At 39.1% G+C, this 14,611-nt stretch overlaps 1 protein-coding gene and 1 long non-coding RNA gene across 11 annotated transcripts in view; one reads left to right on the top strand and one right to left on the bottom strand.

The window, feature by feature from the left end:
* The window catches only part of CSMD1 (CUB and Sushi multiple domains 1), a 1,616,238-nt gene that overhangs the window by 1,167,372 nt on the left and 434,255 nt on the right, over positions 1-14,611 (bottom strand). The gene's annotated exons all lie outside the window — the stretch shown is intronic.
* Positions 1-14,611, top strand: part of LOC120400472 — a 28,333-nt gene that overhangs the window by 1,429 nt on the left and 12,293 nt on the right. The window contains exon 3 of one of the 2 annotated variants that reach the window (XR_005595832.1): positions 2,670-2,736. The exons of the other annotated variant lie outside the window; for it this stretch is intronic. This is a non-coding gene — a long non-coding RNA (uncharacterized LOC120400472). Of the gene's footprint in view, positions 1-2,669; positions 2,737-14,611 lie in introns of those variants that run through there. 2 annotated transcript variants of the gene reach the window in all.

The raw sequence follows: 14,611 nt of genomic DNA, 5'->3' as shown, positions 1-14,611 counted from the left end.
ATTATGGCAGATTCTCCACCACTGACCAAACTGATTCTGTTTTTCTCCAACCGCACCTTGAATAAGACACTGAGCAGAAACAGACCAACCTCTTTTTGTCAAGTAGAATATGTCTGTGTGTGAAATGAAGTTTCTCTAAATTTACAGTTCAGCCCTTTTGTCAGGAAGGACATGACTCAATCACCATTATTTATTTGGGGAAACTTCTATTTGTAATTAATAAATTACAGAATAAATTCTGAATCCATGTCTTTACTTTGATATACACTTCTCAAACACCAGACTCTCTAAACTCCTCTGTGATGTTTATTGACTACTGCCTGTCAATCACTGTTAATTTAGTTGAACGATTCTCTGACACACAATTTCCTTCCTGCTTCCTAGAATAAATTATTTTACCTGAATAGAGAATAAAAACCAACATATTTTTCTAACAACAGAAAAGAATGTGAATGTTGTCCAAACTTTCCCCCACAATAAACATCCTCCAGTGATGTTAGATTTTATGGAGATGGATTTTAATTAACACTTATTATAATGCAATGATTCCTGAAAAGCAACAATTCTTTCTTCCTCTGCATTTGAGCACAACAGAAAGGAGAAAAACAAGAGTAAATACAGAGGACAGGAAAAAATGAACACCATTAATTTAATCCTTGCATGTTAGTGCACTTATTGAACCAGAGACACAATAAAAAATCAGCACTGCTTTAAGAATTTTGCTGCTGTTTGTGTCTGATTCCTATGCAACACACACAAAGGGCTCAAATTAGGGGAGCTCTCCCTTTATCTCCAGTGACGGAGTAACCATCTGAAGAAACACGGGTAAAATAGTCCCCAAAAGCAAAACGCCCATAGACCTCTCTAGAGTCTGGATTTCTTTCCCATGGGGTCTATTGAGAAGTATGCTGGAGATATAAGTTATCATTTTAAGATGAGGCATTTCCTGGTCCTGGTTGCAGGCTAGGAGGCTCTGTAGGAAAGCATGAGATCAGAGCGAGTCTGGAAAGAACCATCCTAGAACAAGGCAATGCGCTTCTCTGCCTTTGGAGCAGCCTGATTCATCTAGCTCTAATTTTGGTTACTGCGTGTTATTTTTTTGGATTCTAAGAATAAAAATAGTGTTACATTGCAACCTTCCAGCAAGAGGTTTTTTTTATCTAACTTCTTTATGTGATGCCATGAACATAATACCTTAGAGATCTTAAAGTGTATAACAATTGGCCAGATTGTGGCTGGCAATTATGCAGGAAGATGGGGGGGGGATATAAGTAGCCTTCGCCTTGGGAACCCCTCAAAGGTATAACATGATCCAAAGGCTGGAAGCTGAAGTTGGACAAATTCAGACTGAAAATAAGGTTTACATTTTTCTCAGTGAGAGTAATTAACCATTGGAACAATTTACCAAGTATCATGGTAGATTCTCCACCACTGACCATTTTTGAATCAAGATTGGATGTTTTTTTCCCTAAAATATGTTCTCTAGAAATGATTTTGGGGAAGTTCTATGGCCTGGGTTATATATGAGGTCGGACTAGATGATCACAATGATACCTTCTGGCATTGGAATTTCTGAATCCATGAATCTATCAGGTCAATCATATCACAGTTCCTGCCTTCCACTTTGACCCACTATCCCTTTCCCCTCCCATATTCAATAGCTGGGTTCCTTTGTCTGCCCATACACCTTATTTAATTTCCCCCTCCTTTCCCATAGTTCTTCAAGAGCCTTGAAAGCTGAATTTCTTTCGTCTTTGCTTCTCCTTCCCTTTAAGGTTGTTTCTTTCCTTCTTCCTTACTCTTTATTGTTTTTTAACCAACCCTTTCTGTCTTCATATTCCCTTCAGCCTTGTCTTCCCTTCTTATCTCCTTATATATGATCTCTGGCTGCCTCAAGCCTGGCTGTATGAAATTATTTTTAGTACTGCTAGCAGCTGAATGTGTATCACTTTAAAGATGTTTTGCGTGAATCATATTAACAGCCTCAAGCACCACTGATGTAGTCCAGAACAAACCCTCTGTTATTTTGTGTGTGTGTGTATATGTGTATACGGGGAGACGGAGGGAGAGAGAAGAGAAAGAGATTATACTAAATTTAAAGCCTGATCCAGTAATCCTTTCAACCCCCAAAGTATGATTTTATTCAACAAGAGTTCATCCAGGACTGAACGTTTATTCATATTTCAATTAAAGCAATATTGTATAATTCTTCTTTTCCTGGACATACATCCCTTGCTAACATCATTCCCACTGGACACATCTTGGCATATTGTATTTTACATAAATAAACTGAACACCAGTGGAAATAACAATCTGGTTTTATTCATTTGTAAATTAGAACATTAAACTTTTCTCAGCTGATACAGCCAAAGATTTATAGAGCAGAGAACAAGAATAACTCCAGTCATAAGCATTCCCCTAAGGATTGAAACACCACGTGCTAGCAGATATCCGTATATTTAAACAAATATAAAAAAGGATAATGGTGCATGAAATCATAATAATTCAAGATAAGCACTAAATTAACACAAGTTTTATATATATAAATTAGCCATCTTTATAGAAGCATTTCATTTACTAACAGCTCTGAGTCTATCTCCCATTTCTGATGCTGAACAATGGCTTTATGTCCCCAGGAGTACACTAACTCTATCTGCTCTGTTCAATAGGGCACCTTGACAGTTCCAGTCAATTGAGGTTACGACATTCATGTTCAGCCAAACAGCAGAGGCCTAGGCAAGAGAATCATTTTCTGTAGGTTAAAATTGTTGCCTATATATAATTACTAGGCCACTTTCCTTCCAAGTGGCTTAATCTTTCCTGTTATTTGTTAAATTCGCAAACTAATGGAAGAGCTGCTACAGATAGGGTCTAATTTTAGCAACATTTTCAGACAGTTAATTACCATTTTTATAAGGCAGAAAGTATTTTGTTCAAATGGCTTTCTTAGCAATGCTGTAGTTAATTCCAAATGAGGGGGAGAGAATAGTGGCTGATTTTGGTCCCAGCTTTCTTACACTTAATTGGATGGCTGAGGCTAAAAATATTCCCAGTGGTCAGCCTTGTCACAGAGTAAGATTATATTACATATGTCAATCACTAAGTTTATGCAGAAGAGGCTTAAGCGAAGTTCCATAATAATGCTAAACTGACTGTAGCCATAGTTATACTCTATAAGTTATTTACAATGATTATGCAGTTTCTAATATGAACATTTGCTAATATTAGTGGGTGATTAAGTGAATTTAGTCATGTGCTGTATCATCATTTTTCCAGACAGCTAAAAATAAATTAAAATGAAAGTATTCTATAACTGTGTATAAGGTCACAAACATATGACCTTCAGGCAGGAATCTAGAAAAGAACCAAATATTGCATGCAAAACAGACATGCTGCTCCAGCTTATTGCTGCCTTGTTACATTGGGACAAACACAATAGATGCATTTTACTGAAGTTTCCCTATTCTTTGGTTATAATCACTTGACAAATAACCTAGTATTAACACTATTAAAGCAAATGGAAACAACCACCTTGAAAAGATCCATTACAAACATAATTATAGCTTTGCAGTGTTCTTATGATTGACATTTAGCATCAGTTGGATGGAATGTCAACTTCTGGAAACAATATGTTTGATAGAGTAAGGTTTTTTGACTGAGATGTTTCAAATGTTAGTATTTATATGCAAATTAAACACACACACACACAAACACAAAAAGAATGCTATTTGAAATCTAGACATACTTTTCAGAGTAGCATTGATTGATGCAGGTAATCCTTCAAATAATTAAAAAAAGGAATAACTGACATATCTCAAGATGTCTTAATATTATACATTTTAATAATAGTTTAATTCTTTCTGTCTTATGCTGTATGAAGTACAAACTGATTTCAGTATATCAAGGGAGATAAAAAGGGAGAGACAGTAGTTCTTGACTGTAAGTCCAACTTTAACATACAGACAGTCTCTTAGGGCAGTGAAATCTAGATACAACATATTTAGAATCTGTGGGCTTCAAGACCAGACTAATTTCAGATTGCATAGGGTAACAAATCTTATAGCTGCTGCTGAGTTCCACCTACATATTCAAAATTGAATATTTACAGTAAGTGATTTGTTTTATTTTAAAGTAAAGAATATTTATCATAGTCAGAGAGGTAGCAATTATTATTATTCAGTTTAAAATGCAAATGCCATCATAGCACATCTTTTGCAGTTGTTCATAACTTTCTTAAATAAATTCCCTTGGGGATAAAATTTGTCATACCTTGTCTCTCCTCAGAGGAATTTTTGAAGTAGAAGGGGATTTTCATCAAAATCTGTTTAGCTATTTTTTTTTTACTTCTGAATGTGAAAAATAAAGAACACTTGTCCTAGAAATTCTGTTTACATGTATTCCAAAAACAGAACACATGTTCAAATTTGTCATGTTCTGTAGATCTCATTTACATCTATGGAGCAAATCAAGTTTGATGGAAATTGAATCAGTCATCTCAGAGGTTTGAGTAGTGACATATTTTCTATTTTCCACGTATGATATGTAGGAGGACTTTTTTCAGTTTCTCTGCTTAATCTATACTTTAGAATTCAGGAGAGCACACATTAGATCTTGCTGTTCAATTTTCCAATCAGCTTAAACAAACTAGAGTGGTGTATAGGTTGTGAATCACTTTCATATAATACAAATTTGCAAGGACTTTTAAAAGTCCAGGACATTCAAAAGAGAAATAGGAGGAGTCGACTGAGTTAGTCTGGATTTACACTTTTCTCACTGAGATAGAATCTGACCCTTGTTTTTTTAATGCTTAACTCAAATAGAAGAGCAGTTTAAATATTCAAGGGGTATAAATATCTTTAGATTTGAACAAGTCTTATGTATAAGAGCTGAATGCATTACAATTACATTAATCTAGGATCAAAGTTAAATGGAGGACTATGACTAAGGCTTGAAGAAGGGAGACTTAGCTTCTAAGAGAGTGAATAAGCGAATGGAGGGTGGAAACAAGGTGGATGAGGTAATATCTTTTATTAAACCAACTTCTGTTGGTGAAAGAGACAAGCTTTTGAGCACCACAGACACACAGAAGAAGAGTTCCATGTAGCTTGAAAGTTTGTCTCTTTTACCAACAGAAGTTGGTTCAATTAAAAAAATTACATCACCCATCTTGTCTCGCTCTGATATCCTGGGAGCAACACAGCTACAAGAGCACTTCAGATAAGAGATTTAGGGCTCATGTCCATCACTTTTGAAAATCTTTACTTTACAGATCAACAGAAGCTACTCTTGTTTCCAAAAGGGTGATGTAATAGCCTTATTTTTTAAGAGATAGGGTAAAAATGACCAAGGAAAGCATTTTATAAACTACAAATACTCTTTAAAAAAGAATAATACACACAGGATGAAGGGGACAAAAAGAGGGAAGGAAAAGAGGACTAGTACTATTATGTGTCTCCCTCTCAAAGGTATCTGGAGTATGTCCTTGCAGATGGACTGATATGGGGCCAACTTGCCATCTGCTAGAATTTAGCAGTTGGCTTCAGATTACTGTATTTTGTCCATTCCAATATACTTGAAATTCTAGGGATCTTGTAAAAAGGTGGTTACCTTGCTACACAGTAATACAAAAATCTTGGCATAATAATACTAATTTAAAAATCAACTGATTTTTCAATATAAGTAATACCAAGTTCTTGTTTATTAAAATGAATAAACTGAACTACCTGTTTTAGCTACTGCTCTATAAACAATAAAATGCATTCAACTCCTCTAGAGTCTGTTACTTTTTTTCTTTAAAACATAGAAACCAACAGTATACTTAAAAGTGCTTGAAACATTTTGAAGCTATTAATAGGGGGAGCCGGTTGCTGCCTGTAAAGCCATAAAACAGACTCTTTTCACCTCTAAGAATCCTTATAGTGGTCAGCCTTGGATTAGTTATCTTTTTCTAGTTCAATGGAAGGTTCAGTATGTGTATAGGTTTCCTTTGAATGAGCCTGAACACAGACTGGAGATTCTTGTTGCTTTGAAACGTATAATTGAAAACTGCAGGAAAGATGATAATTGTGGAAATTATTGAAGCACAGTTGTATTCTGCAGCACCTTTCATCCCAAAACATTCACTGTGTTTTACAAGTATCCGTTAATTAAGCCTCACAACACCCTTGTAGCATTTTACATATGAGTAAACCAAAACTAAGAGCAGGGAGGTGTGTTGCCTAAAGTCACACAGCAAGACAATGACAAAGCCGCAACTAAGAAGACCTGGTTGTTCTGGATACCTTCTATCCACTGATAGAGTTGCATAATATCTTTTAGGATTGTGTTAATCAAAAAATATGATTCAATGGCAGTATAGGTTTGTATACAGCCCTCTTATTTATTTAAAATATCTTCAATCCCATCTCCTAATTGTGGCTCTATTCATGCCTTTGGATGTATATTGGAACTGAGCTCAATGCAACTGGAATGTAAAGGACACAGATGGACAGGGCCTCCAAGCTGATGATCCTGCTTCCAATAGAAATCAGGAGTTCTTTGGATACTGGGTTCAGAACACCCTGTTCTGTGAGGTTGGGACAAACCCCACTCATTGAAGGAAATATCTCTGACTTTTCTTACCTTTCTGGATCTCACCTATTTTTCCCCCTCATGAGTAGGGGGGATGTGGCTCTCTATTTTCAGTTGCATTAATCCTGAGCTTCAGTTTTCTTTATCTACCTTAATATGGGTCTCAGCAGTTCTCGGTGTTTAACTAAGAAGGTAGAAAATTGCTGTTTGCCCTATGCATCAACAATTGATGTCTGAGTTGGGATACACTGGATTAGTGGAGAATCTCCCTATTCATGTGAGAAATAACAGAAAAATACAGGAGAATATGGAAAATTCTATTATACTTACCAGACTATTCTTACATTAAAACTACCCATCACACTAACGCTGGACAACTAACCTTATTTGTGTACTACTGTACTATCTGTTTTGTATGTTTCAGGTAAGGCAATGCCTGCGGGATGCTGTTCTATCAGAGACACCTCTGTCTCTCTCTCTCTCTGTGTATATATACAAAAATAAATAATTTTAAAAGATGACTGAGATTCAAGGCATCCTAGACCATCATTAATCATATAATAAAATCTCAGCAGCAATAAAGTAATCTAGTTAATAAATAATCTATGATTTAAAGTGATCTAGTTTTGTTTTTCCTCGAAGGGATTGTCTATACTAGAAAGTTTTACAGCTTTAAGTAACCAGTATAGTTCAAGAAGCAACTCCACCCCCTCCGAGTGTGAGCACAATTGTACCAGTATAAAACTGCAGAACTGCAAGCATTGGACTGTCAGACCCACTGGGATAAACACAACGAATTGCACAGGAATTGCAGCCTAAATCTCTGGTGTGGACGGAGAGGGATGAGAATGTCCATCCCGAGAAAAATGTTGATTAGAGGCCTGAGACCTGAGTGGGGTACCCTTAAGGAGGGTGCATTTACCCCCAGAACTTTGACAACTGGTATAGTCTATTCTGGTTCAGGGTTGGCGTAAGTGCATCTGCGCTAGCACTTTTATTGGTATAATTATGTTTGCAAAAACAAAACAAAAAATCACACCCCTGACACAGCAAATACCAGTAAAACTTTTAAGTGTAGCTCAGGCCTTAAATGGGCTATTCAAAATGGAGAGAGAGAAAGAGAGAAAGATGTTTTCATCATCATTTAACCTTCTCTAGTGTGGACTGGGAGTTGCCACCTAATAACTGTGTGATGGCCTATTGAATGAGTGGTCACAGTCCACTTCTTAGTGAACCAATATCAACTTAATAAAACCCACTTGTGAAACCCTGGAACCCTGATATTCACCACTTTCATACAATTATGATATGTTTTGTCCAAAGTATGCCTTGCAGGATATCATTCTAAAAGTCTTGATTTGTTGAACATTTAATATCCTGTTGGATTGTATGTGCTCACATTGTATGTGAAGTTATGATGTTTTGCTATGTGTGTGTTACTGAAATATGTTTTGAAGTTGGAAAGACCCACAACTAGCCACTAGCCTTTCAGATACAACAATGAAGAAACTAGACAGTGCTAATGGCCCCATTAAAGGGATTCCACATGCCCAGGGACCACCTCAGGAATTGTTAACAATGGAGGCTTCCCAGAGGGAGCACGTAGGCAATCAAGGATGCTTGACCGGGGGCAACCCCACCCCACATTAACAAAGATATTTCCAGCAAGCTGGAAGAAGCTATAAAAGAGGGGAAGTGACATCATCACTTGGCCTCACTCCCCCCACAACTTTACAGCTGGAAACACCTTAGGAACAAAGACTGAACTTGGGAGGGGGTCCTATGCATGACAGGAAAATTCCAGCCTGGGTATGGAAAAGCTGTGATCTGCTTGTACTATCTAAAACTGTGAGACACCACTTGATTCAAATCTTGTCCAGTTTAGAGAACGTAAATTGCATTTTTGTTTTATTTCTTAAGGTAATCTACTTTGATCTGTACTCTATTACTTATAACCACATAAAATCTATATTTCTGTAGTTAATAAATCTATTTTATATTTTTACCTAAAACAGTGTGTTGTTTGAAGTGCAAAGGGGAATCTGCTCAGGAATGTGCTCAGAAATAGTGCATTGTCCTCTCTATATTGAGGGAGAGGTGGACTGGGTAATAACTTGCACTGGTCAGACTTCTGAACAGGGCAGGAAGGTATAGCTTTGGGGTCCTAGGCTGGGGAACTGGGCGAGTTGGCTAGAGCCTCTCTATTGTTAGTTCATGAGTGGCTAGGAGAAGCATGCATCCCTACTTGTGCAAATGCTTGTGTGAGTTCAGGACCAGAAGCGGTCTGCAGTTTGTCACAGCATCACAGTGAGCAAGGAACAGAAGTCTCAATAGTACTCCAGTTGCACCCCGGGGAAGTCCATCACGTGCACTGCCAATTAGCACCTTTGTAGTGGCCTGAGCAAGCACTCCAAATATTAAATCAGAACACAGACTCAATTGCCCTCTCTCTGCTATAGATGGTTCCGCCTGGTAAAGACTCTGGCCTGGTCTACACTAAGCGTTTAAACCGGTTTTAGGAGCGTAAAACCGATTTAACGCCACACCCGTCCACACTGAGAGGCCCTTTATATCGATATAAAGGACTCTTTAAATCAATTTCTGTACTCCTCCCTAACGAGAGGAGTAGCGCTAGTATCGGAATTACCATATCGGATTAGGGTTAGTGTGGACGCTGATCGACGGTATTGGCCTCCGGGCGGTATCCCACAGTGCACCAGTGACCGCTCTGGACAGCAATCTGAACTCGGATGCAGTGGCCAGGTAGACAGGAAAAGCCCCGCGAACTTTTGAATATTTCCTGTTTGCCCAGCGTGGAGCTCCGATCAGCACATGTGGCGATGCAGTTAAAAATCAAAATAAAGAAAGAGCTCCAGCATGGACCATGCGGATGTGATTGCTGTAATGGCAGGCAAATCTGTTCTATCAGCACTCCGTTACAGAAGACGAAATTCAAAATCATTTTTAAAAAATCTCCAGACAGACGCCATAGCAGGGACTCAGCGCACTGCTGCGTGACAAGCGTAACGGAAAGCCAAAGAATCAAATGGACGCTCATGGACTGGAGGACTCAAGCTATCCCACAGTTCCTGCAGTCTCCGAAAAGCATTTGCATTCTTGGCTGAGCTCCAAATGCTTCTAGGGTCAAACACAGTGTCCACGGTGGGTCAGGGCATAGCTCGGCAATTTACGCACCCCCCCACCCCCAGAAGTGAAAGGGAAAACAATCCTCTCGACTCTTTTACATGTCACCCTATCTTTACTGAATGCTGCAGATAGACGGGATGCTGCAGCACTCAACACCAACATCCTTGCTCCCCCCCGCCATGGGTGGCTGATGGTACAATATGACTGTTATCCATCATCATCATCAGCCTATTGGCACATGGGGCAGTGCAAAAGGACTGGTAACCATGCCAACTAGCATCAGTGTGGTCGATCAAGGGCGCCTGCTCCTAATTTTTCCTGGTAGATGGTGCAGTATGGCTGGTAACCGTCTTCATCATAGCAACAGGGGGCTGAGCTCCATCAGCCCCCACCCTTCATGTGTAAAGAAAAGATTCAATTGCCCCTGGACTAGCAGCGGGATGCTGGGCTCCTCTCCTCCACACTGCTTAATGTCCTGTCTGGACTATCATAGCAGCTGGAGGCTGCCTTCCACTCATTTCTCACTAACAAGTCACTGTGTCTTATTCCTGCATTCTTTATTACTTCATCACACAAGTGGGGGGACAATGCTACGGTCACCCAGGAAGGCTGGGGGAAGAACGGAATCAACAGGCGGGGTTGTTGCAGGAGCACCCCCTGTGAATAGCATACAGCTCATAATTTCTGCAGGATCTGACACAGAGCAGCTGTGCTCTCTGGTTCTATGATGCAGTGGTTCTCTAGTACACTTGCCCATATTCTAGGCAGGACTGATTCTATTTTTAGATACCAAAACGGAGGGATTGACTCAGGGAGTCATTCCCAATTTTGGCTTTTGCACCCCTGGCTGATCTCAGCCAGGGGCACTTATGACAGCAGCAAATGGTGCAGTGCAAAAGGACTGGTAACCATGATCATCTTATTACTAATTTATGGTATGGTAGATGGTACAGTATGGCTGGTAACCATCTCTGCTGTCATACAAAAGCAAAAGCATGCTGCTGTGTAGCGCTGCTGAATCGCCTCTGTCAGCGGCATCTAGTACACATACGGTGACAGTCACAAAAGGCAAAACAGGCTCCATCATTGCTATGCTATGGCATCTGCCAGGGCAATCCAGGGAAAAAAGGCGCGAGATGCTCGTCTGCCATTGCTTTCCCAGAGGAAGGAGTGACTGACGACATTTACCCAGAACCACCCGCAACAATGATTTTTGCCCCATCAGGCACTGGGATCTCAACCTGGAAATTCCAAGGGGCGGGGGAGGCTGCGGGAACTATGGGATAGCTACGGGATAGCTACCCACAGTGCAACGCTCCAGAAATCGACGCTAGCCTCGAACCATGGACGCACACCACCGATTTAATGTTTTTAGTGTGGCCGCGCACACTCGATTTTATACAATCTGTTTTGCTAAACCGGTTTATGTAAATTCGGAATAATCCCGTAGTGTAGACGTACCCTAAGGAACTTTGTTGGGACATTGATGGGAAGCATGAATTGCTGCTACCCACGCTGTAGATTCTCTATACATAAACAGAGCACTTTGGTCTCCAGGGATTTCAATCCAGCACCATTCACAAACATTCCATTTCATTTAAAAAATGCTGGTTTCAATGTAGAAATGCTCTCCTAACATATACATATAATCTATAAAAAAGTGATGGTAAAAATAGAAGTCTTATATGAAAAATACTTCCATTAAAACAATTAATACACTTAAATGCAAACTCATGTTTTAGTCACATAAACAAGTCTAATGTGATTGATTTATACATATAAAATCAAACCATTGACACTGGAGTTAAAATAAAAATCAGCAACCAATTCCCATCATTCTAATAGAAAGAGTTCAACAGAAAACAGATAGGACTATGAGCAATATAATCCAGCTAGTCCAACTAACATTTTATACATATAATCTATCCATAACTGTCAAAGTAAATCCATTGTACAAATATACCAGATTTACAATAGCTATGACATTCTGATTACCTTTCCGGGACCTGAAGAAGAGCTCTGTAGCTCAAAACAGGAGTTGGTCCAATCAAAGACATTACCTAACCCACCTTGTCTCTCACATATCCTGGGATTAACATGGCTACAAGAACATCTCAAATTGTAAACTCTGTTATTGCACTAAAATAGTGCAATATTGGATGCTGACAGTAGATGGAGCTATGGTTTCTAGAAGCCCGCTGTTTAAGAAGGGAATTCTAAGTACAGGTCTGTTGCATTTTAGGTGCATTTAACATGCGCAATTTCAGCTTTACGCGGTCGGCAAAAACAAGAAATTTTTTTAAAAAAAATAGAAAAATAACAATTTAAATACTGCTTCTGTAGTGTGGGCAATTCCGCCCACCATTACACTCAATGTAATTTTGACTATATGCGATTTTCGCTTTATGCGCTGACTGCGGAACGTAACCCCAGCGTAAGATGAGACAGACCTGTAAACATTAGAATAACAAAGAGGAAAAACAGCTCCAGCCCATGGTGACTGGAGAGAAAGAAGGAAATGGAAGTCATTACAGTTGATGCAAAAAGAGGGGTCACAATGGGAAGAGGCTGAAAGTGTGGAACATTATGAGCGAAGGAGAGAGAGAGAAGCCACACAAAGATACTGGAGGAAGCAGGAGGTCAGGCCATCCAACCTCTAAAGATGCTACAGAGGGATCTGCCCACCAAAAGAGTAAAAGGACTCTAGAATTCACCAAAGAAGATAATGGTAGATAATGGAAGGTTTCCACATGGCTGGTTTTAACCTATCTGGCTAGTTTTGTACTGCCTTGCAAGTTAAAAGATTTAATATGCTGGGTTTTGTTTTGCTTTTTTTCCCACTTAGGATGCATCGCAGGCTTCCCCAAAAAAGTGAGTTTTCAGGAGAGATTTAAGAGAGTGGTGGTTTGGCAACCACAATCAATACCATCTAGTATTTAGGAGGCAGCATAAAAACACATGTAGATGCTTGTGGGAGAAACAGACAAATCACAATATAACATGGGGGTAAGAGAATGTGAAATGAAGTGGATTTTTAGTCTAATAGGAGAACTGCCTACAGTCAGCATGAACATTGTCTTAATTATAATTCCCAAACCACAAGAATACAAAATAAAAGCTCTGCTGGGTGGTGACTTTGGTGGCCCCCACACACCCAGTTTATTTGGAGCCCAGTCTCTGGAAAAAAAGGGGAAATTTAAGGTTGTTCACGTGGCCTTATCAACAGTAGAATGTTAGCAAATTAAGCAGTCAAATGGGATGAGTGAAGTTTTGAGGTTGAAGTTTTATCCTGTGTAAATTCTTGTTGTTGATTGTTTTTGTGAGTTTAACATTAACTAATTTGTGGGAGAAAATGCAGAAAGCTTTAAACATGCTTAAATTACAAATATATCTTTGAGCCTATATCAGGTCTGACGTTCCCTCAGATTTTATTCACTCATATAATCTGTGGATCATTAAGGAGATATTACAGTATATTGAGTCAAGGTGTATGCGGAAAATTGAATTTGCATATTGAAGTCATTATCCCTTTAGAGCTCCTCTGGTCCTTTATGTCACTGTGGTTGCCACACATGCACATTACCTCCGCATATTGAACATTGGCGAGAAAGGTCTGATGACATGCTGTACGTGTGAGAGAGCCATTTTACAACATTAATTAGATTCTTACATATATTTTTACCTCCAAACTGTGAGAGAGACAAGGCCACATTAGACATAAATCATTTGTTAAATATACGCATTTATTTAGCATTTTAAACTAAAATCTGTGTGTGACAAGCATGGTGAGAGGATGTCTAAAGCCCAGACTTCTGGGATCTATCTATCGAGATAGAGAAATACTTATATCCTTAGGTCCAATATGATAACAATTCAGATACACATATTTTCACACTATTTAGTTTTAAAACAAAATAAATTCCCAACTTCAGTGATGGGGGTTGGACTCCAGTTACAGGAGAAAGTTCTCTTAATCCACTCGTACATTAAACATTTTCATTTTGCTTTAATAGTGAACATACAGCTGTTTTTTTTCATTTGTTTGTTTGTTTTTTAAAATGGAAATAGTTTCTTTACTGAAAAAATGCAGTTTCGGTCAATCCCAAACTATTCATGACTTTGTATCAAGTTTGCCAAACAGTTTTGATGAAACCAAAGAATCAAAATGTTTCAGTAATGTTGAAACAAAATGTTTCATTTTGATCAGGCCTGGTTTTTTTTTTTCTTTTTCTTTTCTGATTCCAAGCACTTGTACAAAAGCAAAGACTAGATTCCCCCAAAAAATGTTGCTGGGGAGCAGAGGTGGAGGAGGACCTCCCCTGTAACCTTCAGTGCTGTGGTTGTGGGAGACCCAAGTTTAATTCACCCAGTGAGGTGAAGAGATTTCAGCTTGGGTCTCCAGGATAGCCTGGTGTGTTTTTAACTCAGTATCTCCTGTTGAAGGTGCTCCACTGTATATAAATAATCATTGGAGCAAGGACTTGAACTTGGATTCCTCCCCATCCTGGGAATTCTCTCACCCCCAAGCTATAGAGTCATTCTCACTCTCTTCCCTTGGCCAAATGGTTATTCATTGTCATCATGAACTATTATAGCTATGTGTGTTACACCAACAGACCCCGGGCGTCGGTGGGCAGGATCGAACCAGGGACCATCTAGAACTTAGTGCATGAGCCTCTACTGCATGAGCTAAAAGCCAACTGACTGTTAGCTTATTCTGTAGAGCAGATTCATTTTACTCTCTCTAAGTGGTCTCAGAGCCACTAAATGGAACAGAACACCACACCCAAAAGGTGTGTGGGTTACATAATTCCCCTACCTGAAGAAGCGCGTCCTGAGCTTCAGACACTTCCCAGTTGAAATCCCAGATGAGTCCTCATTTGTAATACCGACA

This window comes from Mauremys reevesii, linkage group 3, assembly GCF_016161935.1.
Source record: "Mauremys reevesii isolate NIE-2019 linkage group 3, ASM1616193v1, whole genome shotgun sequence".
Lineage (NCBI taxonomy): Eukaryota > Metazoa > Chordata > Testudines > Geoemydidae > Mauremys > Mauremys reevesii.
Note: the sequence above shows the minus strand (reverse complement) of the source record. Positions and strands in the feature narration are given on the sequence as shown.